The sequence below is a fragment of the Sorex fumeus genome, unplaced genomic scaffold, assembly GCF_029834395.1.
Source record: "Sorex fumeus unplaced genomic scaffold, SorFum_2.1 ptg000037l, whole genome shotgun sequence".
NCBI lineage: Eukaryota > Metazoa > Chordata > Mammalia > Eulipotyphla > Soricidae > Sorex > Sorex fumeus.
The window spans coordinates 27,260,229-27,285,303 of NW_026606094.1; the positions used below are offsets into that span (position 1 = coordinate 27,260,229).

General features: G+C 40.4%; 1 protein-coding gene and 1 non-coding gene across 4 annotated transcripts in view; both read right to left on the reverse strand.

Annotated features, from left to right (window-relative positions):
* Positions 1-25,075, reverse strand: part of LHFPL3 (LHFPL tetraspan subfamily member 3) — a 609,123-nt gene that overhangs the window by 392,546 nt on the left and 191,502 nt on the right. The window lies entirely within an intron of this gene.
* On the reverse strand, positions 10,632-10,738 carry LOC130027837 (U6 spliceosomal RNA). Its single transcript, XR_008793064.1, has one exon. It is a non-coding gene; the product is annotated as a U6 spliceosomal RNA (small nuclear RNA).

Below are 25,075 nucleotides of genomic sequence, written 5' to 3' on the forward strand. Positions count from 1 at the left end.
AACTTGGGACCTGTACGACCAGAGAGATAGTACAATAGGTAGATTGCTCACCTTACATGTGGCCCACCTGAGTTTGGTTTCCATCACCACATATAGTCCCCTGAATGGTGCCAGGAGTAACCCCAGAGCACAGTGTCAGGAGCAATCCCCAAGCAATGCCAAGTGTGAGCAAAAAAAAAACAATCATAAACAGTTTGGAGCTGCAAATATAGCTCATTCAAATTATGAAAAATGCCACTTATATAACTGGAAAAACCAGTGCTTATTGTCAAACAGTTAGTCTGACACCTCTTCTTTTTGTTAGAAATGCTTTGGCTTCATATTTCAGTCCTAGTGTGTTGATATGTCCCCACTCCTCATATTTTAAATTTTCTTACAGAGAGGCAGATGAGGTAGGGAGCTCTGCCAAAAGTTTGTTGTAAAAATGAGAAATAAAGCACGTCATCTTCAATCTTTTTAATGTTTTGTTTATATGCAGTCAAAGATCTATCCCTTAGGAGCAATACATTCTTTAAAAATGGTTGGGAGGAGTGGAAAAAAATTGGTAATTAAAGAAAAATTGCCACCAAGCTGGAAATTCAGATCTTCTCAAGAAGGGACAAGTATTCCCATTTCCAAATAATATCTTTGGCCCGTCCCATATGTATGTAAGTTGGGAAAGAAGCATACTTGGCCTTATTTCTCAGTTTGAGGGAGGCTGTCCCAACATCATCATTTCCAGTTATCCCGTTGTTTGACATTCAGAGATGTGGAAGGGTAAAAGAGACTTTTCTTTGTCAAGCTGGCAAAGAATGACTATGAAAGAGAAGATGGAAAGAAAGAATTTGCTTTCAAACCCAGATGATGGCCACTGAAGATCTGATTGTGGATTCCCTTAGAATTGCTGAGTGTGCCACCTCTGTGGCCATTGAGTCCTGTAAAAACTGCCAGGTGCAGCTTACTGGCTTTGGGAAAGCAAAAAAAGGATGGAAGATAGGCCTAAAGATCAGTGTGGGTATGAGAGACATTGCTAAGGGCATTGGCACACGTTTTCCAAAGGAACTTCTACTGAGTAATTTTTAGGTTAAGACAACAAAGCCTCTTATTTCTCTCAAGTTGCTTTTCTCAACCAGGGGCCACATGGGCTCCAGGATTTAACAAGTGGTTCAGCGGTGAAAAGTTGATAAACGGCAAGCCATGGCTAGGGGACCAACTGGTAGGAGAAGGAGCCAAAGGAAGGAAACAAACTCAGAAGGTGCCACTGACAGATGAAGATTGAAAAACACTGATCAAGAGCGATCTACACACCCAATGTAACAAAAAACATAATTTTCACTTTGGTATGGTTTGAGAGCTAAATTTACTCAATTGAATGAAGCAGATAGAACTTTCAAATACCTCTGGCCTGTCCCACCTATAACGTCTGACTCTAGATCCTCACTCCTATGCCAGAAACTCATATTCCTTACAACATTTGAAGTTCCCCAACTCTATGACTCCACTCAAAGCCCCTTATTTGGTAGCACTGTCCTCCTGTTGTTCATCAATTTGCTCCAGCGGGCCCAGTAATGTCTCCATTGTGAGACTTCTTGTTACTGTGTTTGGCATATCGAATACGTCATGGGAGCTTGCCAGGCTTTGCCGTGCGGGTGAGATACTCTTGGTAGCTTACCGGGCTCTCCAACCCCCCGCCTTATTTATGCTCCAAAATTAACTTCATTCTTCATCTCTCTCCCAGATTCAGATTTGGGTTTGGTACCAATCCAATTTGGTACCAATACCAGCAGAATCCAAGACGCAACCAGAGATAACCACACATGACTTTTTGTTTTTTCTCCTGTGTGACCCCCATAACTTTTTCTCATATAACCTAAATGTAATTTACTGGTATAATAAATTTCACACCAACACATACCTTGATAGCCTGCAGTTGTTATGACAATCCATAAATAGCATCTGATGAGTTAAAAAGGGTGGAGGCACAGTTTCTAGAAAAACCCTTTTCATCTTCAGAAATTCTGTGAATAAACTTTCTCCTGCTTTGCATAAAATCAGTGATAATCATAAAACATCCAGCAAACCTTTCCTTGGAGAGTCAGCATGGGTCCAGTCCCCTCTGCTGCCTCTCTTTTGCCAGGTAAAAGTCTCTTTCAATAAAGTCCAGTTCTTGCTCTTTTACCTCTTTGTGATTTCTACCCTTAGAGAACACAAGGACCTCCTGCTTACCTGTGACAAAGTGATCTGATTTCCTAATTTACATAAATCCCACTGAAGTTTGGATGAATAACATGTTTATTTCTTCCCCTGAAGTTCCGTACAAGTGGAGCTTTGGATAGATTGCTGCCATTATCAAGGTAAATTCTGTTTGAATAGGGAAGTAAAAAAAAATGGGCTGGTAAATTACCCCCATTTACTATCCTTTTCCTAATATGATGACTGAAAAGGCAACCACTTGCCTGTCTCCCACCATTGCTCAAATAAAAGATGACATGTACGATCATTTTTAAATGCCAGCTCTATACTTAACCTACTCCAACTACATTCTGGTATCTATCCTTTAGCATTAAGTTAAGCACTCAGAGTAATAGCATGTGAATAACTGAACAACTACAAAATTATTTCAAATGGTACCATATGGACCTCAAGAACTGAACATCTTTCCAGACACTCATCTGTGTATCAGAGTGCCCAAGATAAAGGAAGAAGGGTATTTGTTCACATTATGCAATAATTTTTTATTAGTGAGAGGGGCTGGAGCGATAGCACAGCGGAAAGGCGTTTGCCTTGCATGCAGCCAACATGGCCAACTCGAGTTCAATTCCTCCGCCCCTCTCAGAGAGCCCGGCAAGCTACCGAGAGTATCTCGCCCGCACGGCAGAGCCTGGCAAGCTACCCGTGATGTACTCGATATGCTAAACACAGTAACAACAAGTCTCATGATGGAGACGTTACTGGGCCCGCTCGAGCAAATCGATGAACAACGGGAGGACCGTGATTAGTGAGACATCATGAGGTACAGTTGTAGACTTACAAATTTTTGTGCTTGGGTTTCAATTATACAATGATCAAATACCCGTCCCTCCACCAGTGCCCATTTCCCACCACTACGGATCCCAGTATCCCTCCCACCCCCCATCCCTAAATTTTCCAGACATCTCTCAGTTTTAACAGAGCACTATGGGTCAAGGAATGCAAAGGTAAAAAATTCTTGCTCTTCTTACTGCTTTTGTGTCTCATGGACTCATAATTAAGTGAAATGACCGTATTACAAACTATGATTTCTTCATAATTACAGCAATTCTGTGTATCAAATTAAGGCTGTGTCACAACCCCAGTAAACAACAAAAAGTATACAACTTGGAATAAACCAGAGGATGCTGCCCTAAGTTTCTGAGACTGGAACAACCTTGGATGCCTGTGTGATAAGCTCTCTTCTTCTTTGCATTTTGTGATGACAGTTCTTTGAGCAGAGGCATTGCTCTGCCATTACAGAGCCATGGATAAAAAGTCCAATGAGTTCTTTTAAACTCAGAGAAAATTGCAGCTAAAAAATGACAACAAATAGAAGCTGGCGTTAGGCTTTATTTTTAGTTCCAAATATTTAAAAGCAAACCAGGAGACTGCTAAAGAGTCTAAAATCTCAGGGAATTAATCTTCAATGCAGATTAATCCCTTGGGGCATTTGGATGGAGAGATGTGTGTTTACACTGCTATTCTGAAGATCAAAAGTTAACAATCAAAAGAGGACATTCATATTTGCTCTGTTTTTGTGTGTAAAGTTAACAATCAAAAGAGCACATTTATATTTTCTCTGTTTTTGTGTCAATAATTAATTCTCAATTTACTTACACCTCATATCACACCATCCCACAATCTTATTCCATAGCGCACCGTAGGCAGATCTGTGGCAAGATAGCTGTACAAATAATACTAGTGTTGAAAGAGGTGCAGGGAAAAAGCAAAGTGATCATTTACAATCACCATTCCCCTAGCATCTCTTCCCAAGTGATTGAGATCTTGGTTTCCTCCGAGGATATATTATTCTAAGAGGAAAAAAGGGTTGTTTAAAAAGGTTGCTTTACAGCTTGGAGCAGAAAAGTGAAAGGACTATGCGTTATTCCAGGCAATCATTTCTGCCCAGAGGGGAAAGGGTGTTGCTCCCTTCCGCCCTCCTCCCTCTGGAAAGAAAGATGGCGGCCATATGGGAGCCTTGTGGACAGCAGGTATGAGCCGGGGGTGTGGGGGCGACTAAAACCTCATGGGAAGAGGGGCGTTCTGGTCCGTCCTTCACGCCCTACCGAGGTCACCAGTTGCCCCCCACGAGCGGCTCCCCAGCATGGCCACAGTCCCAGAAGCACAAGGACTTAATGCAGAACCCAGCAGCTTGGAGCAGAAAAGTGAAAGGACTATGCGTTAATCCAGGCCATCAAGTCTGCCGGAGGGGAAAGGGTGTTGCCCCATTCGCCCTCTCTTCTCTGGAAAGAAGGATGGCGGCCGCATGGGAGCCTTGTGGACAGCAGGTATGAGCCGGGGGTGTGGGGGCGACTAAAACCTCATGGGAAGGGGGGCGTTCCAGTCCGTCCTTCATGCCCTACCGAGGTCACCAGTCACCCCTCACGAGCGGCTCTCCAGCACGGCCACGGCCCCAGAAGCACAAGGACTTAATGCAGAACCCAGCAGCTTGGAGCAGAAAAGTGAACGGACTATGCGTTGATCCAGCCCATCAAGTCTGCTGGAGGGGAAAGGGTGTTGCCCCATTCGCCCTCTCCTCTCTGGAAAGAAAGATGGCGGCCACATGGGTGCCTTGTGGACAGCAGGTATGAGCTGGGAGTGTGGGGGCGACTAAAACCTCATGGGAAGGGGGGCGTTCCGGTCCGTCCTTCACGCCCTACCGAGGTCACCAGTTGCCCCCCACGAACGGCTCTCCAGCACGGCCACAGCCCCAGAAGCACAAGGGCTTAATGCAGAACCCAGCAGCTTGGAGCAGAAAAGTGAAAGGACTATGCGTTAATCCAGGCAATCATTTCTGCCCAGAGGGGAAAGGGTGTTGCTCCCTTCCGCCCTCCTCCCTCTGGAAAGAAAGATGGCGGCCACATGGGGGCCTTGTGGACAGCAGATATGAGCCGGGGGTGTGGGGGCGACTAAAACCTCATGGGAAGGGGGGCGTTCTGGTTCGTCCTTCACGCCCTACCGAGGTCACCAGTTGCCCCCCACGAGCGGCTCTCCAGCACAGCCACGGCCCCAGAAGCACAAGGACTTAATGCAGAACCCAGCAGCTTGGAGCAGAAAAGTGAACGGACTCTGCATTGATCCAGGCCATCAAGTCTGCCGGAGGGGAAAGGGTGTTGCCCCATTCGCCCTCTCCTCTCTGGAAAGAAAGATGGCGGCCACATGGGAGCCTTGTGGACAGCAGGTATGAGCCGGGAGTGTGGGGGCGACTAAAACCTCATGGGAAGGGGGGCGTTTCGGTCCGCCCTTCACGCCCTACCGAGGCCACCAGTTGCCCCCACGAGCGGCTCTCCAGCACGGCCACAGCCCCAGAAGCACAATGACCTAATGCAGAACCCAGCAGCTTGGAGCAGAAAAGTGAAAGGACTATGCGTTGATCCAGGCAATCATTTCTGCCCAGAGGGGAAAGGGTGTTGCTCCCTTCCGCCCTCCTCCCTCTGGAAAGAAAAATGGCGGCCACATGGGAGCCTTGTGGACAGCAGGTATGAGCCGGGGGTGTGGGGGCGACTAAAACCCCATGGGAAGGGGGGCGTTCTGGTCCGTCCTTCACGCCCTACCGAGGTCACCAGTTGCCCCCCGCGAGCGGCTCTCCAGCACGGCCACGGCCCCAGAAGCACAAGGACTTAATGCAGAACCCAGCAGCTTGGAGCAGAAAAGTGAATGGACTCTGCACTGATCCAGGCCATCAAGTCTGCCGGAGGGGAAAGGGTGTTGCCCCAATCGCCCTCTCCTCTTTGGAAAGAAAGATGGCGGCCACATGGGAGCCTTGTGGACAGCAGGTATGAGCCGGGAGTGTGGGGGCGACTAAAACCTCATGGGAAGGGGGGCGTTTCGGTCCGCCCTTCACGCCCTACCGAGGCCACCGGTTGCCCCCCGCGAGCGGCTCTCCAGCACGGCCACGACTCCAGAACACAGAAACCAATTTCTTAACTATCTGACTTTCAGTAGAAATACTTCCAGGGTCAATAGGTAAAAGAGCAGAAATCCAAAACCAACATTTAATTCTTGAACCCAGCCGTAGAAAGCAAATCACTTCACAATGCTTTTTCAGCATGTCTGATTTGGGGGGGGGGGTAAACTCTAAATAATAGTGGTGAATCTTTTATTGAAACAATGAATCTAATCAAAGCAGATAGAGTGTTAACTAGAATTCATCTGCTTCACAGGGACGGGGAGGGGTGGGGGGTGGGGTTTTATTGGGGTTCTTCATGGTAAAAAATAAGTATTGGTAAAGGGAAATGTGTTTGATATTTGCATGACTGAGACATAAACCTGAAAGCTTTGTAACCTTTCCCACAGTGATTCAATAAATAAATAAAAAAAAAAAAAAAAAAAAAAAAAAAGGTTGCTTTAAATGATCCTAAAATTTTCTAATCGTGTCAGATTTTATCTGTCATTAAGGCCAGTTCAATAGTCCTCATCTTGACATTTTAATCACACTGGAGTATTTAAAAATTCATAGTAACTACCTCAAACCAGTTAAATAAAAAAAAATCTGTGCTGAGTCCAAGATGGGGTACTGTGCAGTCAAGATTGAGAAACACATACCTGTTTCACAGGCAGAGGAAGATCTAGTGATGTCCAGTTGACTCAGAGACCTGCCCAAGGGCATGGTAACTCATTTTTTGCAGAATCATTTCTAGACAACTTTTTGACAACTTTTATGACAACCTTGATCTCTGCTGTAACCTCCTGAAGTTTCTAAATAGAATTTGGTTGGTTTGTGCTGGCAACAAATTATTTATGGAGCGCCTACAATGTCATACACTGAGACAGAAGCTGAAAGAAAACAGTGAGCAAAAACAGATGAGATGTCTGGCCTAACCGACAGCAGAGACACAGATATTCTGTGGGAAATAAATGTGAAATTCTAATTGTGAAAATTACTGGGAAGGAAAGTTTTATGGTGGCTGAAGAGGCTGACTTCTCTGAGCAGGTGAAGACAATGGAATCCAAGGAAACCAATTGGCAAAGGAGAGAAATATGATATGGTGAGGGATTAAAAGAAGGAGACTGACTTCTTAAACTAAATAGAACACTGGCATATGGTAAAAATCCGAGGCAAGAGAAAGCACAGAATGTTATATGTGCTGAAAACGGTGCAGTCAGGAAATTATTAGGCAAAGTTAGCCATCAAGTCTGTTCATCAACCTCATTTATAAATAGAACCCTCTACCTCAAAATGCACACTTAACTTCAGCCCCCCACAAGCACAGTGAAGAAATACAGGCCACCTATCCCTTCACCTCCTATGTGAAACAAACACAAGCTATATAATCAGCAATGGCACAAAGTGTGGCGACACTTAGCAGTTACTTGGAGATCTTTAAAAATGATAATGCCCAAGATTACCTTAAACCAATTTAGTCAGACTCTTTGGAGGTATGATTTAGGCATTGAGTTTTTCGCTTGTGTGGTTTTTTTTTTTTTCTAAAGCTCCCCTTGTCAGCCACTGGTGATTGACAGAAGACTAAGAACTGCTGTTTTAGCTTGTGATTTGATCAGGGAGAATATGAGGGAAGACATTGATAGTATTTGTATTTACCACTCTCTGTCTTTAATTGCTACCTCCACTCGATTACACTAGGACTTACTGTCTTATGGATATCTCTGTGTTACAAAAATCTAAATAAACAGCTGAATTGGAATAAAAACTGTGGGGGGAAACATTATGAGCTCCTAAATAAGAATTAAAAGTCCCTGGTCCTGTTTCATCCTGAGACTCTCTCTTCTCATCCTCAATCTTTCCCTTTCTCATAGTTCTATACATTTTATTTTTTAAAAAAAACTTTGAAAAAATTACTATAAATTACAACTGCACATAGCTTCATATGTAGTTGTAAGAATTAATGTAGAAACAACTCCTCTCCCCTTCATTCAATTTCCCCAGAGGGAAAATCTTGTAAAAGTGATGGCACAACAATTACAATCAAGATATTGATATTGTTACATTTATGTTACAGAACATTCCATCACCATAAGGATACATCACATTGTTGGTATAGCTGCAACCTTTCTCTCCCCCTTACCCTAACCATTCCTTATCCCTGGTACAAGTCTTCTCTCTAGTTCTACAGTTTTTTCATTAAATGTATGTGATATAAATATAAACATATAGTAAAAGGGCTGGAGCGATAGCACAGCGGGTAGGGCGTTCGCCTTGCACGCAGCCAACATGGCCGACCCGAGTTCGATTCCTCCGCCCCTCTCGGAGAGCCCGGCAAGCTACCGAGAGTATTGGATATGCCAGACACAGTAACAACAAAGTCTCCAATGGAGACGTTACTGGGCCCGCTCGAGCAAATCGACGATCAACGGGAGGGCCTTTACCTTTACCTTACCTTTATATAGTAAAAAAACTTCTGGGACTGGGAATTTTTACTGAACACCATTCTATGGACATTCATTCAAGTTGCAGCATGCATCAATAGTTTGTTTCTTTTCACTGTAGAACAGTATGAGTGTGCCATGGATTTAATAATTCAGCTACCAATATGAATGAAGCTGCCATAAATGGATGTGTATAGATTTTTTTGTGAAAACACATGTCTTTGTTTCTCTGAGATAAAAGTCAGAATAACAAGAACTGAACATTTAGCTTTTAAGAATATTGATAAATTGTTTTCTAAAATGGCTTGACTATCTTATATTTTTTACCAGCAACGCATGAGTGATTCAATATTTACATATCTTTACAAAATTAGGTGTGTCACATTTTTTCATTCTAGCCACTCTGCTGTATAGTGATAGGTCATTGTGGTTTAACCTTATTTGTATATGATAAATAATGACCAATGACCTTGACTAAGTTTCACTTTTATTTTTTATCATTTGTGTGTACATATATATGTGTATATATGTATATATATCTCCTCATCAATAAAAAGGCTTTCAATGTCTGTCTTTAATTAAATTGTTGGTATTTTTCTCTTGAGCTTGAGAATTCTTTATATGTAGCAATACTAATCCTTTCTTAAATATTTGATTTATGAAATATATTTTCCCACAACATAGTTTGCATTTTCCAGTTTTAATAAAATCCTTAATAGAATCAGAGTTTTCTATGTGATTAAGTTCACTGTGTTAATTTTTCTTTTTAGGGCCTGTATTTTATGTCAACTTTAAAAAACACTTTGCTGCATATAATAAACATTTTCTTCTACAATTTTTCTTAAGATTTAATAATGTTAGATATATCTTTAACCAAGAGATAGTTTTAATATAAAATATAGGTCAAGAGTGGGTTGGAGTGATAGCACAGTGGGTAGGGCATTTGACATGCATGCGCCCAACCTGGCCAACACAGGTTCGATTCCTCCGACCCTCTCGGAGAGCCCGGAAAACTACCAAATAGTCCCATTTGTTTATGTTTGCTTTCACTTGCATGGTCAGTGCTGTTTCATCCTTAAAGATGCTTTTAGCTTCAATGTTGTGGAGAGTTCTGCCTACATTTTCCTCATGTACCTCATGGATTCATGTCTGATATTGAGGTCTTTAATCCACTTTGATCTGACTTTTGTGCCTGGCATTAGACAGAGGTCAGAGTTCATTTTTTGCAGGTAGCTATCCATTTTTCCCAGCACCACTTGTTGAAGAGGCTTTTCTTGTTCCACTCCATATTTCTTGCTCCTTTGTCAAAGATTAAGTGGTCCTACACTTGGGGGTCTATGACTACTGAGAGTATCTCGCGCGCACGGCAAAGCCTGGCAAGATACCTGTGACATATTCGATATGCCAAACACAGTAACAAGTGTCACAATGGAGACGTTACAGGGCCCGCTCAAGCAATTCGATGAACAAAGGGAGGACAATGAAAGTGACAGATAGATCAAGATTCATTTTTAAGTCTATAGTGTTTTACTACCCCAATGCTATTGTTGAAAAGACTCTTTTCTTTATTAACCTACTTCCTCATCTTTGTTTATTTTGGTGTTGCCTATTTAATGCAGGCATGACTATCTTTCTGCCAACACCACTTTGGCTATTTTAACTGCTGTGCTTAAACTCATTGCATTTAAAGTTGAAACTTGTGTTAGTGCTAAGTCTGATACTTTAACTTTTTTATTTGTTAGTCTCTTGAGTTTTATTTTTCCTGTTTTTTTCTGCTATCCTGTGTTTACTTGCACATCTTTTAAAAAATTTAATTCTACTTTATTGAGTGCTTTTATTGTATCTTTATATAGCACTGTAGTACTGTCCTTCCATTATTTGTCGATTTGCTTGAGCGAGCACCAGTAACATCTCCATTGTGAGACTTGTTGTTACTGCTTTTTGCATGTTGAATGGGGAGCTTGCAAGGCTCTGCCTTGTGGGTGGGATACTCTTGGTAGCTTGCTGGGCACTCAGAGGGGGATGGAGGAATTGAACATGGGTTGACTGCGTGCAAGGCAAATGCCCTACCTGCTGTGCTATTGCTCCAGCCCCAAAATATGGAACGCTTCACGAATTTGCATGTCTTTCTTGCATAGTGGCCATTCTAATCTTCTCTGTATCGTTCCAATTTTAGTATATGTGCTTCTGAAGTGAGCACAAAAGTTATCATGCGCCCAACATGGGGCTTGAACCCACAACCCTGAGATTAAGAGTCCCATGCTCTACTGACTTAGCTGGGCTATCTTTATATATATATACATATATATATATATATGAATATATATGTAAATAGGTACATACATAGCTATCCTAGGTATAACACTCTATACATAACAGTCAACAGTCTATCACTGTCATCATTACACCAATTTGAAGCATGAAAACATTACCTCTTTCTTACATACCTTTATTATCCTCTAAAAGCATATTACTTTAGAACCATATTAGTGTTGAAATTTTTGCTTCAACTGACAAATATAACTTAGAAAATTTAAGAGGTGAAATAAAGTCTATTCTATTTACCCATATTTTTGCTTATCATGTCCTTTATTCCTTTTTAAAGCTTCAAGGCCATTCTCTTCTTATTTCCTATTTAAAAATTTTTCTTTAGTCATTTTGAGATGTCTACTGGTGACAAATTTCTTCGTTTCCCATTATCTGAGATTGTCTTAATTTCCCCTTCATTTCTGAATGTTATTTTTCTTGGAATAGAGTTTTGTGTTGACAGTTCTTTTATTTCAGAACTTAAAAAATAGGGTTTAAAGTCTTTGCTTCTTCCACGGTTTCTGATGAAAAAACCTATTGTCATTTGAAAAAAAAATCGGTGGAAAATGACTGTGTCATTTTCCCTTGCTGCTTTAAAGCGTTAAAGACAAGTGTTTTCCATTACTTTAATTTTGAGAAGTTTAATTCTGAAGAGCATTGGTGTGGATATCTTTGGGTTTGTCCTGTTTATCTTACTCGGATTCCTCAATTAGTAAATTTATGTCTCATCAAATTCTTCAAGTTTTTAGAAAAGAAGTAGAATGAGGAGGGGTATGAAAAAGTACTTTTTGAGACTCTGATGACATATATGTTATACATTGTGTTAAAACCCCAAAGTCTCCGAGGGTGCATTCATTTTTTTTTTTTTGCTCTTTTCTATCTCAGATTGTGTAGTTTCTACAGCTTCATTTTATGTTCACTGATTCCCCTTACCTCTACATTTTGTCACTGGGAACATCCACTTGAGCTTTATAGTTATGTGTTTTCAATTTGAACACATACATTTTTATTTGTATCTCTATTTATTTACCAGGGGTTTCTACTTTGTTCCTAGAGAGTTTTATACTTTTTTGTTTATTTGAAACATAGCCACATGTACTCATGGAAGCATTTTATCATAATTGTTTTGAAATAGGTGTCAGATAATTCTAACATCTCTGCTATCTTAGTATTGACACTTTTTAAAAAATCAGTTTGAGATAATCCTTGCTTTTAGTATGGCAAATGATTTTTTAATTGCACTGTAGCACTGTCCTCCCATTGTTCATCGATTTGCTCAAGCGGGCCCAGTAATGTCTCCATTTTGAGACTTGTTGTTACTGTGTTTGGCATATTGAATACGTCACGGGTAGCTTGCCAGGCTCTGCCGTGCAGGCGAGGTACTCTCAGTAGCTTGCTGGGCTCTCCAAGAGGGGTGGAGGAATCGAACCTGGCTCGGCCGGGTTGACTGTGCACAAGGCAAATGCCCCACCGCTATGCTATCGCTCCAGCCCATTTTTAATTGAAATATAAAATATTTCATGTTATGAAACCTAGATCTTAGTTAAAATTTTATTAGCTTGTTTTCTGTGACAGGATTCTGCAGAGGAAGGGGAGGAACATTGCATTATTATTCCAAGATACAAGCAGAACTCCATGTTTCTTCTCTGACACCCTATTATGTGAACTCTTTATTACCCCTGGGTGTTAGCTTAATTATGGTTCCTATGTGTCTCTACTGACATTATAGTGGGGATGGCCTTATTTCTGGTAGATGACAATGAAAGTTATGACTCTATACTATATCTTCTCTGCCTCTGATTTAGAGGATCTTCAGAGCAGAGGGCAAAGCTACTCAAGCAACTACCGCTGGCATGGTTAGTGTTAGGTCTCAGGTTCACCTATAATATTTGGCAGAGTATAAAAAAATTAACATTGTATGACTGAAACTCTTATCATGAACAGCTTTGTGACTGTGTGACTTAAGGTGACTCCAAAAAAAGTTTGTAGTTATGTTTCAGTGGAAGAAAACAGGAAAACACTTACTTTTCCCAGAGTAGTTTTACGTATTGGATGTGCATCAGGTCTCTCCTTCAGGAGAAGAGTTTTCTTTTCCTTTCCTTTATTTTTTAAATTTTATTGAACCACTGAGGGATAGTTACAAGCTTTCATATTTGGGTTACAATCACACAATGATCAAACACCCATCCCTCCACCAGTGCACATTCCCCACCACCAATATCCCCGGTATTACCCCCCTCCATTTCCCACCCTCCCCCTGCCTCCATGGGGGCATACTCTCTCTACTTTGGGGCATTATGCTTTGCAATACAAACACTGAGAGGTTATCACGTTTGGTCCTTTATCTACTTTCTGCACACATCTCCCATCCCAACCGGTTCCACAAGCCATCATTTTCTTAGTGATCCCTTCTCTATTCCAGCTGCCTTCTTCCCTTTGTTCATAATGCAGGTTTCCAGGTATGGAGCAATATACCTGCCCCGTGTATCTATTGTCCTTAGGTGTCAGTCTCATGTTATGTTGTTTTATACTCCACAAATGAGTGCAGTCCTTCTATGTCTGTCCCTCCCTTTCTGACTCATTTCACTTAGCATGATACTCTCCATGTCTATCCATTTATAAGCAAAGTTTATGACTTCATCTCTCCTGACAGCTGCATAGTATTCCATTGTGTAGATGTACCAAAGTTTCTTTAACCAGTCATATGTTCTAGGGTACTTGGGTTGTTTCCAGTTTTTGTCTATTGTGTACAGTGCTGCAATGAAAATATAGGTACAGATATCATTTCTACTGTGTTTTTTTGCATCCTTGTGATATATTCCCAGAAGTGGTATTGCGGGGTAATATGGAAGCTCAATTTCTAGTTTTTAGAGGACTGTCCATATTGTTTTTCAGAAAGGCTTGACTAGTGGGCATTCCCACCAACAGTGAAAGAGCTTCATCCCCCCCCCCAAAAAAGAAAGAGCATCCCTTTCCCCCCACATCAACGCCAGCACTGGTTGTTTTTGTTCTTTTGAATGTGTGCCAGTCTTTGTGGTATGTGATGATATCTCATTGTTGTTTTGATTTGCATCTTCCTGAGAAGAATTTTCTTAATATGCCTTCATTGTTATCATATTCAGCCATTTCTATTGAAGAAGAGAATTTCTATTGAAAATTATTTTCTCTAGCTTATTTGTGCCTCCATTTCTCAGTTTTCTGCTGAGGCTGTTCTTACAGATGATCCATTACCCTTACATTTTATTTTAATTAAATTCAAATGTTCACTGTATCAAGTGAAACTTGGTTATTCCTCGTAAAATTTTATCCTTTCTGGTTTCAAATTACCAAATGTTTGAATCACGGCTCTTTTATTACTTGACTGTATGACTTGTGCAAATCATAGAGGTTTCTAGAGCCTCGTTTCTTTTGTTGTAACTGTGGAATATAAACATGACCCATTCCGTGGAAAGATCAAATTTAGGTCCAATTGATATTACTTGTAAATGATTAAGACTGTTTATTGTCAGGTGTTATAGTAGTCCCAGGCCATATAAATAGTTTATAAAATAGCCTCAGAAAGCTTTTCAGTTGCAAGCACAGATAAATAAATAGGCCATAGGATAAGAGGAATCGATAAGAACAGTAACTGTCAAAGCAATACTTAGAGGCCTTGGGGGTGGTGTAGTTTCTTATAGAAGATACATTTACCATGAGACCTGAGGTATATAAGCTTGCTGTGGGAATAATGCATGAAGAGTGTTCTGCATAACTTGGAGTTTCTCAAACATCCGACCCCATCAAAAAATGGGGAGAAGAAGTGAATGGAAACTTTCTCAAAGAAGAAATTCAAATGGCCCCAAGGCACATGAAAAAAATGTTCAACAACTATAATCATCCAGGAGATGCAAATCAAAACAACAATGAGATATTCTCTCGCATCAGAGAGACTGGCACACATCAAAAAGAACAAGAACAACCAATACTTGTGAGAATGTGGGGAGGAAGAGACTCTTTCATTGTTGGTAGCAATTCCAACTGTTCCAGTCTTTTTGGAAAACACTATGGGGCATTTCTCAAGAAAAACCTAGAAACTGAGCTTCCATATGATCCAGCAATACCACTTCTGGGAATATACCCCAGAAGACCAGAAACATATTGCAGAAAAGCCATCTGCACTTCTATGTTTACTGCAGCATTATTCACAATAGCCAGAAATTGGAAACAATCCAGTGCCTTAGAACAGACAACTGGATAAAGAAAGTACAGCACATCTACACAATGGAAAACTACACAGCTACCAGGAAAAATGAAGTAATAAAATTTACTTATAAATGGATGGACCATTCTGAGTGAAATGAGTCAGAAGGAAAGGAACAGACATAGAATGATTGCACTCATATGTGGAATATAAAAAACATGGTATGAGACTAATACCCAAGGACAATAGAAACAAAGGCCAGGAGGACTAGCTCATGGTTGGAAGCTTGCCACAAGTGGTGGTTGTGGGGAGGGAAGTTAGAATAGAGAAGATGACAATGCTAGTTGGAAATGATCATTCTGGATAAAACCTGAGTAATGAAAGCAGGTAATGGGACAATCATGATAACCTTTCAGTATCTGTATTGCAAACCATAATGCCCTAAAGGAAGCAAGCTGGCGGGGAGGGGGTGGGTGGCTGGACAGAAACTGGGGATGTTGATGATGAGAAGTGTATACTGGTGTAGGGATAGGTGTTGGAATATCGTATGACTGAATTTCAATCATGAACAACTTTGCAACTGTGTATTTTACAATGATTCAATTTAAAAAATTAAAAAAGAAAAAAATTCCTTATGGTCATTTTCTACACCACTGCAAGAGTTGATTAGTTCATGTTAAAAATACATGAATAAGGACTGGAGAGATAGTACAGCGGACAGGGTGCTTGCCTTACACAAGGCTGATTGGTGTTCATTCCCTAATATCCCATATGGTGATCCCAAGCATTATCAGGAGTAATTCCTGAGAGCCAGGAGCAATCTCTGAGCATCGCTGAGAGTGGTCAAAAAACAAACAAAAAAAGCATGAATATTGTATGAAATCAAGTCCAGTTTTTACTTTGAAGAAATAAATATGTATAATATATCTTTATAATACATAATTGCTTTATAACTACAATCTTTGAAAACGAAGAATAACTTTTTTTAAGACTTTTTATTAATTTACTTGAGAGAGATTAGCTTTTCTATTACAATGATGGTATGCCTTGGTAATTTTAACAGTGACTAATTCAATTAATTGCATTTATTCATATTTGAATACTTGACTGACTTCTACTACAGTTAATCATTCCTCACCTTATGCTTGTCTTTTTTTGATACATAAGCATATTTTATATATATGATAATTGATTCAATTGCGAGATTCCCAAAGAGTTTCAATTTTTTTCCCTCTCAAACAAACAAAAAAACTCATTCATCCATTCTCAATCTTTCCCATGACACCTGATGCCATCGATGATGTTTTCTCATTTGGAACTCACTGACAGCTAATTGTTCTCTAGCTTTACTGGTTGCAACTTTTCACTCTTTGCTTTCTCATTACCTTTAGGCATATACAGGAGAACGCAAGGTTGTACTTTGTAATTATCATCATTTGCTTCTAATTTGCTCTTCAACACTAGCAATGTGAAAGCTTTTCATTTCCATATCTCATTTCAATGTGATGGCTTTAAAAATAAACGCAGCCCAGGTAAAATGTTTTCCCTTGCTCATGACTGAATATAATCATGGAGTCAGAAGACATAAATTATACTGGTGATAAGATTTAGGACCTGTAAAGCAAAGAAGCAACGTATTTATTTAATTTCTTATTTTCTTTTAATATTAGTTTTGGGATCTGGTGCCAGGCATTATGGCACAACTGATAATGTGAAAATGTTTTTGCTTTGATGCACTCCCTCCCACATATAAGCAGTGTTACTTTGCAGACTTGAAAACAAAAAAAAAATTTCAACAGGCTAACTACTCCTTTACTAATTACTACACAGCTAAAAACTTTCAGAATAACTTTGTGAAGTATGAAGTATGATAGACTAATTGCACTTCTTTTTATGATATCACCATAGAGCAAAAACAAAAGGATAAGATATTCAAGAAAATTATCTAGAAATCTGGCAAATATTTTAATGCTATTACACACTCTGTTTCACCAAGAATACAGGAAGAGTTTATTGCCCTGATACAATGTGGACATAGCACTGTAGCACTGTCCTCCCGCTGTTCATCGATTTGCTCAAGTAGGCACCAGTAACGTCTCCATTGTGAGACTTGTTGTTACTGTTTTGGGCATATTGAATATGCATGGGGAGTTTGCCAGGCCCTTTTGTGCAGGTGGGATACTCTCGGTAGTTTGCCAGACTCTCCGAGAGGGAAGGAGGTATCAAATCCGGGTTGGCCGCGTGCAAGGCCCTACCCATTGTGCTATTGATAAATGAAAATAAAAATGAGAGAAACAAGTTATATGGTCTATACTGGAATCAGTCCTGGGGTCACTCCTTCTATGTAGGACCCAAAATCAGGAATGCACTTTCCAGAACTGCAAGTAACTCCAAATCAGAGGTACTTTCAACACTACTAACTGAACTAAAAATGATCTTAATATTTCTGAGACATTTTACCATTAAATGAATGGTAAAATGAATTAAAGGACAAATGATAAAACATTAAGTACAAAAAAATCTAGCAACAAACATTAGATGGGAATAAATGTAATAAGATAAAAAGATGGCAAAAGACAAAAAGCTAAAAATATTATCTGTTTATAAATAAAAAATGAACGTATAACTATTTTTATAAAGGAAAAACATCACGCTCTTAGTCTCTAGGTTTTGGATAGTCCTTTCACTTTGATATTTCTTATATCTTTCTTATAGTTATTATATTTTTTATGATTTTTCTCTAACTTAATCAAAACATTTTAAATTCTATGTGAGGAAAATTAAGTTCAGAAATGAATAAATTAAGATTAAAGGAATACAAAGTAGGCTGATAAAGGAAGATTAAAAGAATGGGCTCTTTGTTAGGATGAAGAGAAATATTAGTAACAGGTGTTGAGATTACTATCTAACTAGAGGATGGATCACACAAGTTGCTGAGCAGTTATTTTCAGTTGTCATCTAAATAAAAACAAAATATAACAAACAGGAGTCTGATGAAAACAAATGGGATTACATGACTGCAAAGAAATGCTGGCAGGATTTAAGGGAAAATTTTAAAAATGGTGAAAATATAAAATAGAAGCTTTAAGAACTTTGGAAATCACTCTCTAGAGAACATATCAACAAATATTTCTTATAAAGTAAATACATTTAAATATAAAAAATTTAAAAAATGTGAATGAAAAGGTGAGTGCTAAAATCATTTTTAATTTCAAAAAAGAGAAAGCTAAAACCTACTAGTGCTTGACTTGTCTAGGCATGTATACACAAATGCATTTTTTTAAAACAAAAAAAAGCTTGGTAGCTTTTATTCTCCTTTTTTTGGGGGGGGAGAGGGTGGGGAATGTTGGCATATACTTGAGTAGTGAGAGATTACTCCTGAAATCTGTGCTCAGGGATCACTCCTGGCAGGCTCTAGTGACCATACGTGGTACTGGGATCAAACCCAAGTCATCAGCAGCAGGCAAGGCAAGCACCTGAATTTCTGTACTATCATTCCAGCCTCAACTTTCATCCTATTTTTAACTTGACCTTTCAATTAAATTATATGTGCCGAGAGTGATAGTACAGCAAGTAGGGCACTTGACTTGCACACTTTTGACCTAGATTCAATCCCTTGCATCACTTACTGTTTCCTGAGTCCTGTCAGGAGAGATCCCTGAGCACAAAGCAGGAGTGAGCCTTGAGCACCATTAAGTGTGGCCTCCCCTGCCCCTCCCCTCAAAAATAAAAACTTACAGGTGAACTCTTCCCCCATAATGTCATAATATTCTACTACATTTGATACATCTTAAGTTATTTAACCAATCATTTACATAGTGAATTCAAAGTGTTTCCAGTTTTTCTTTTAATAAACATGTGGTGATCATTTATGCAATTAAGTATTTGCAAATATATGTAATTATCATTTGCAATTATCTTTATACTTATCTCTTTAGTATAAATTTCTAGAAGCAAATTGCTGGATCAGTGTCTGAAGAATTAAAAAGTATTTTGTATCCATTTTTTCTTATTTCCCAGGTAATTTTAAATGACTTTTGCTATCACCAACAATGGGAAAGAATACTTTTTGTCTAGGGCCTCAGAAGTATCTAACGTCATTCGAAAAGATAATGGTCCGAAAAATGTGATCAAATGTAAGTATCCTATAATCAACATGGAGAAGTTGAATAAGCAATACAAAGATTGTTTATGCCCTAACAATATTGAAATTGGAAAAATTAATGTTAACAGGAACTCTTTGAGTTGCCAAGGTTAGAAAAGCAACTTAGCTAAATCACACAATTGTATTTCACCTTCCTTGAAAGGAATATACCCAAAAAATCCCTAAGAAAATGATGTGTGTGATGGAATAAAATGGAATATATAACTTCGTAGATCCACCCTCATCTTCTGTAATCTTTCAACACACAGTAATAATAATACATGCAGAGTCACGAGCTCTCTAAGAACCTACTGGTCAGAAGAATGAGCCAACACGCAGACACATGTCTATGCTCCTGCTCCTCTCCTTTCACTTCAAATTAGAATCTAAATTCATTCTTTTTTTCTAAATTTGGTGGGTAGATATTTCATTTTTCTATAACCGAAGCATTTAGCTGTGATTCTTTTGTAGTCTTTATGCAAAAAGTGGAATTTATATCCAAATTAAAAAAAAACTTAGACAACAAATTTTAACTATGTCTTAGCAAACAGTGTTTTGCACTATATTTTATCTGTAACATAGAAATGTGCTGGGAGACCTAACCTACAGTTCGTCTGAACAGGAACAATTCTAAATTAATTGTTCTACTATCCATAAAAATCTCAGTAATTTTATGAGAATATTTGAGGATTCATGTCTATTTTCACTAAATAATTCACCTTACAGGTATCTTTAAGAATCTAATTTCCATTACTTTGACCAAAAACATTTACAATAAACGGGCCACAATCTTATTATTTAGGCATTCCTTTCAGTTAATTTGATTTCTAGCACAGTACAATTGATCTAATTTATTGTTCAGAAATCCAGTTATTATAACTATAAAATGAAAAGAAAAAGGACAACCCTCAAATCACCTATGCCACAGCTAATTTAATAGCAGAGTCTAGACAGAGCTATGGAATAAATTTGGTTTTCTTTGAGATTTTCTTTGGTTGTGATTTTTCCTTTCCTTTCTCTTTTCAAATGGAATATCTATAAAAGTCTCTTTCATTTCTCTTAACATACACAAGTCCAAGCTGTACCAGTCTATTGGCACAGAAGCTTTGAACTCGAGTGCTTTATGGTGGTCACTGGAAGAAAATATGACTTGGAAATACAACCTCCAGAACCTTAGAGGGGTGAGTGGCTTGTCATCCTGATTCACCATTATGTTTGAGGGATTATATTATATCTTCTGTTTTAGACATCACAACAATAAAACCACATGCAAAAAAAATTCCACTTAGCTGGAACAACAATGTTTTTAACATCTTATTCACGTTTTTTTTTTTTATAAATTTATTTAGTAAATCACCGTGAGAGCAGTTACAAAGCTTTCCGGTTTAAGTCTCGGTCATACAATGATGAAAAACCTGTCCCTTCACCAGTGCACATTTTCCACCACCAAAACCCCCAATATAACCCTCCCCTTACTTGTGTGGCAGGTGATTTCCACATTACTCTCTCTCTACTTTGATTACATTCAATATTTCAACACCAGACCCACCATTATTATTTGGGATTTTACCCCAACACTCAGATCTTTCAAAAAGGAAATATAGCGGCCTCGTGACATCATATGCTATTCATAATCAGCAATAGAAAACAAATTTTCTAATCTTATTCACTCTTAACTTCAAATAAGTCTACCTTCTGTTTAAATCATATTAGCAACTATATAAAGTATCACGATCACGACCATCCTGTTGTTCGTCAATTGCCTTGAGCAGACCCCAGTAATGTCTCCTTCGTCCTAGCCCTGAGATTTTTTAAAAAGTGCTATATTCAAGGTTTTTTCAGGGTTAGGAGAATGAGGCCCATCATTGTTACTGGTATTTGGCATATTGGGTACACCACGGGGAGTTTGCCAGACTCTGCCGTGTGGGCAGGTTACATTCAGTAGCCTGCCAGTTTGTCCAAAGTAAGAATGAGATAATAAGATGTCTCCTGCCCCCGTGCCTGGCTGTCCTCGCCGGGGCCCCTTGGGGGGAGCGGGTTGAGTTTCCCTCCCTGCCCCGACGAGGACTCCAGCAGCCGAAGACCCCCAGAACCAACCACCACCATGCTGAGACCATTCTCCACACGCATGAAGGTACCGGCAGAGGAACAAAGGCATGCGGGTCCCAGGGCTGAGATCCCAAGCCTGCTCAGATCGGGGCTGAGCATCCTCCACCCAGATCCTCCATATTCCAGTAGGCAGGGGTCACACCCACCAACTGGCCCCCTGGTGCCGTGAATCCCATCAAAGACCAAGACCCAGAGACTATAAAACCCAGCTCCCGGAAGCTACAAAATAGGTTTATTTCAAGTTCAATGATATGAAACACTTAAGGTTTTTTTTTTATTATTTTTTTTAATGAATCACCATGAGGTACTGTTACAGACGTAGAAACTTTTGTGCTTATGTTTCAGTCATACAATGATTGTGTACCCATCCCTCCACCAGTGCCCATTCTCCACCACCAATGGTCCCAGCATCCCTCCCACTACCCCCACCATATTTCCCCCACCCCCACTCGTATATAAAATATAAAGTATTAAACTGAGCAAAGCAGCTCAGTTGACCATTTGAATACATTATCTTACTTAACAACTTTTAATTGGCAAAGTGAATGTTGTTTAAAGAAAAGTCCTATTAAAGTGTACTGATCAGAGAAAAATAATTGGAATTTAAATGATACATTTAAATGATACACCAAACCGAGGAAGCTGTTCTTTTTTTCTGTCCTTCAATAAACACTTAGTAAGTGTGTGTGTGTGTGTGTGTGTGTGTGTATGCATGTTTTTAGACACTGCAAACCCTGGAGATGTATTCACGATAAAGAGAAGGAAGTAAGATGCATGTCCATGCAAAGAAAACTATATGTGGGTAAACTAGAGGATAAGCTATGCTCTACAAAAGAGACAGAGCCACAGAGCTCCACCCATACTGAGCAGAGGAGGCAATGCCAAAGACAAATTGAAAATAAAGCACTTTCTTCGGGCAGACAAACAGCCTGAGAACAAGTCAGGCACACCTCTACACAAAGCACATGACAGCCTCCAAAGCATAACCAGTTCACAAAAGAGGCGGGCATGGCCTGCTAGGCTTCCGGCCATTCCCACAAAGTGCACCATCACCAGGTGACACGAAGGCCCAGCTTTTTCTCAAACTTTCTTTGTTATGGGTTCCCAGCTGCAGGTGTGGGTGAGCACAGCAGCTAGTAGCTACCAGACACCTGTGACCTGAAACTTGGCTAGTGACTGACTAAACTCTCCTGAATGCATAAAATGGTTAAGGTCAGTCACCTGCTGCTATGATCCCCTCAGTCATCTCCCAGGCACCCAAGGTGACACTGGGCACCCAGGCCAGTTCAACTTTGGTGCAACAGCAGCGGCAAGGCACTCACAACTCTGAACGTCTTCAGTGTTTCTCAGGCCTGCACAGGACCACAGCCATCACTTACTACCTAGGGTCACATACTCTCAGTCATACCTAGGCTCACCTGACCTCTATGCCACAGACACTGCTGGGCACTGCAACTATAAGAACAAGGTCACCATCCAGGCATGTTTGCCCTTGACACCACAATAACTGCCAGGCAACAGCATCTACACATCTCTGGTCGCTGCCAAGTTCACTGGACCTCAGCATCCTAGCTGGGTGGCCTATAGTTTCGGTCATGGTCCTCACATTGTTCATCGATTTGCTCAAGTGGGCCCAGTAACGTCTCCATTGTGACATTTGTTACTGTGTTTCGCATATCGAATACATCACGTGGAGCTTGCCAGGCTCTGCCATGTGGGAGAGATACTCTTGGTAGCTTGCCGGGCTCTCCGAGAAGGGCAGAGGAATCAAACTCGGGTCGGCCATGTTGGCTGCGTGCAAGGCAAACGCCCTACCGTTGTGCTATTGCTCCAGCCCAGCCTATAGTTTAAGAAGCTAGAAAACATATAAGGAACACAATTCAACTAAAAGAAAAGATGAAATTCTGTCTTTTGCTGCAACATGATTGGAATGAAAGGGGGTCGGGCTAATAAAATAAGTCACAAGGAGAAATACAGATAGTGGATAACTTCACACATATATGGTATATTAAGAAATAGGCATTGGAGAGTAAGTATGGGAGTTGAGGTGTTTTGCATGTGTCTGACCCCAGTTCAATCCCCAGAACCATATACGATCCCCTAAGCACTTTCAGAATTAATCACTAAGTGTAAAACTAGGACTAAGCCCAGAGCACTGCTGGGAGTAGCCTATACACAAACAAAAATTTGAAAAGCAAAGCAATGGAAGGGATAAAGTTCAACAAAAACAAACCCTGACTGTAGAAATAAGGCCACAGAAGACAGATGAGTAGGCTGAATGGATGGAAAGGGTCCAACAGACTGTGGTGGAGAGATACTGTCATTTCCTGATAGGAGATGGGAGGTAACATAGTACACTTTAAATAAAGAAACATATACAGTCTTGGAGAAAAATGATAAAATGTAATAAAATTCTTTTTTTTTACCTAAAGGACACACCCAGCTGTATGTTTGGGGGACACACCCAGCTGTGTGTTTGGGGGACACACCCAGCTGTGCTCAGGGCTTACTTCTGACTCTGAATTCAAGGATTATTCCTGACTGGGGTTGGGGGACCATATGAGGTGCCAGAGGTCAAACCCAGGTTGGCATGTGCAAGGCAAGTTCTTTTCCTACTGTACAATCTCTCTGGTTCCAATAATCATGATCATGATCATGATCATCCTGTTGTTCGTCAATTTCCTCGAGCAGGCACCAGTAACGTCTTCTTCTTCCTAGCCCTGAGATTTTAAAAGAGCCATATTAAATGCTCTTTCAGGGTTAGGAGAATGAGACCCATCATTGTTACTGGTATTTGGCATATTGAGTACGACACGGGAAGTTTGCCAGACTCTGCCATGCGGGCAGGATACTTTTGGTAGCCTGCCAGGTTCTCCAAAGGAAAAATAAGATAATAAGATGTCCTGTGGCCGTGAATGTGGCCACGTGCTTCCGGGAGCTGGGTTTTATAGTCTCTGTGTCTTGGCCGTTGATGGGACCAACCTGGCATTGGCAGCAGCTGGTGGGTGTGACGCCTACCTACTGGAAGATGGGGTGTCTGGGTGGAGAAGGCCCAGTCCCAATCCGAGTAGGCTTGGGGATCTCAGCCCCAGGACCCACATGCCTGGGTTCCTCTGCCAGTTCTTTCATGCATGAGGCCCATCCGGACATGTGGAGAGTGGTCCCAGCATGGCCGTGGCTGGCTCCGGAGGTACTCAGCTCCTAGGGCTCTGCTCGGGGTGGGGGGGGGTGGCAGAGAGAAACTCAACCCTCCCCCCCTCCAAGGGGCCCAAGTGACTTGGGGGCAGGAGACATGGGGGCAGAAGATTGCGCTGTTCTCCTCTGGGAGCTGGGTTTTATAGTCTCTGCGTCTTGGCCGTTGATGGGACCAACCTAGCACTGGCGGCAGCTGGTGGGTGTGACACCTACCTACTGGAAGATGGGGGGAGGTCTGGTTCCAATAATAAAATACTTAAAAGCAATTTACTTAGTTATATATAGATTTTAGGTTAAATGTGATTATAACTGTATGTGTTTTCTTATCTTGCTTCAAAATATGGATTGCATGATTAGTTTAATGATTTAAACCTCCCAATAAAGAGCAATTAACATAACAGATTGAGCTAATTCATCTAGTTCTAGTCACCAAGCCTCCTTGGAAAGGGAAAACACTAATTAATGATATAATAGGTGTACTGAAAGTTTTCAGAGGTATACAGAATTCTCTCAGAAGGGTCTTCTCCAAAGGTCTGGAGGTGGTAAAACCTTTAGTCAGGGCTTACAATAGGATGCAAAATCAGTAAAATGATAAGAAGTGG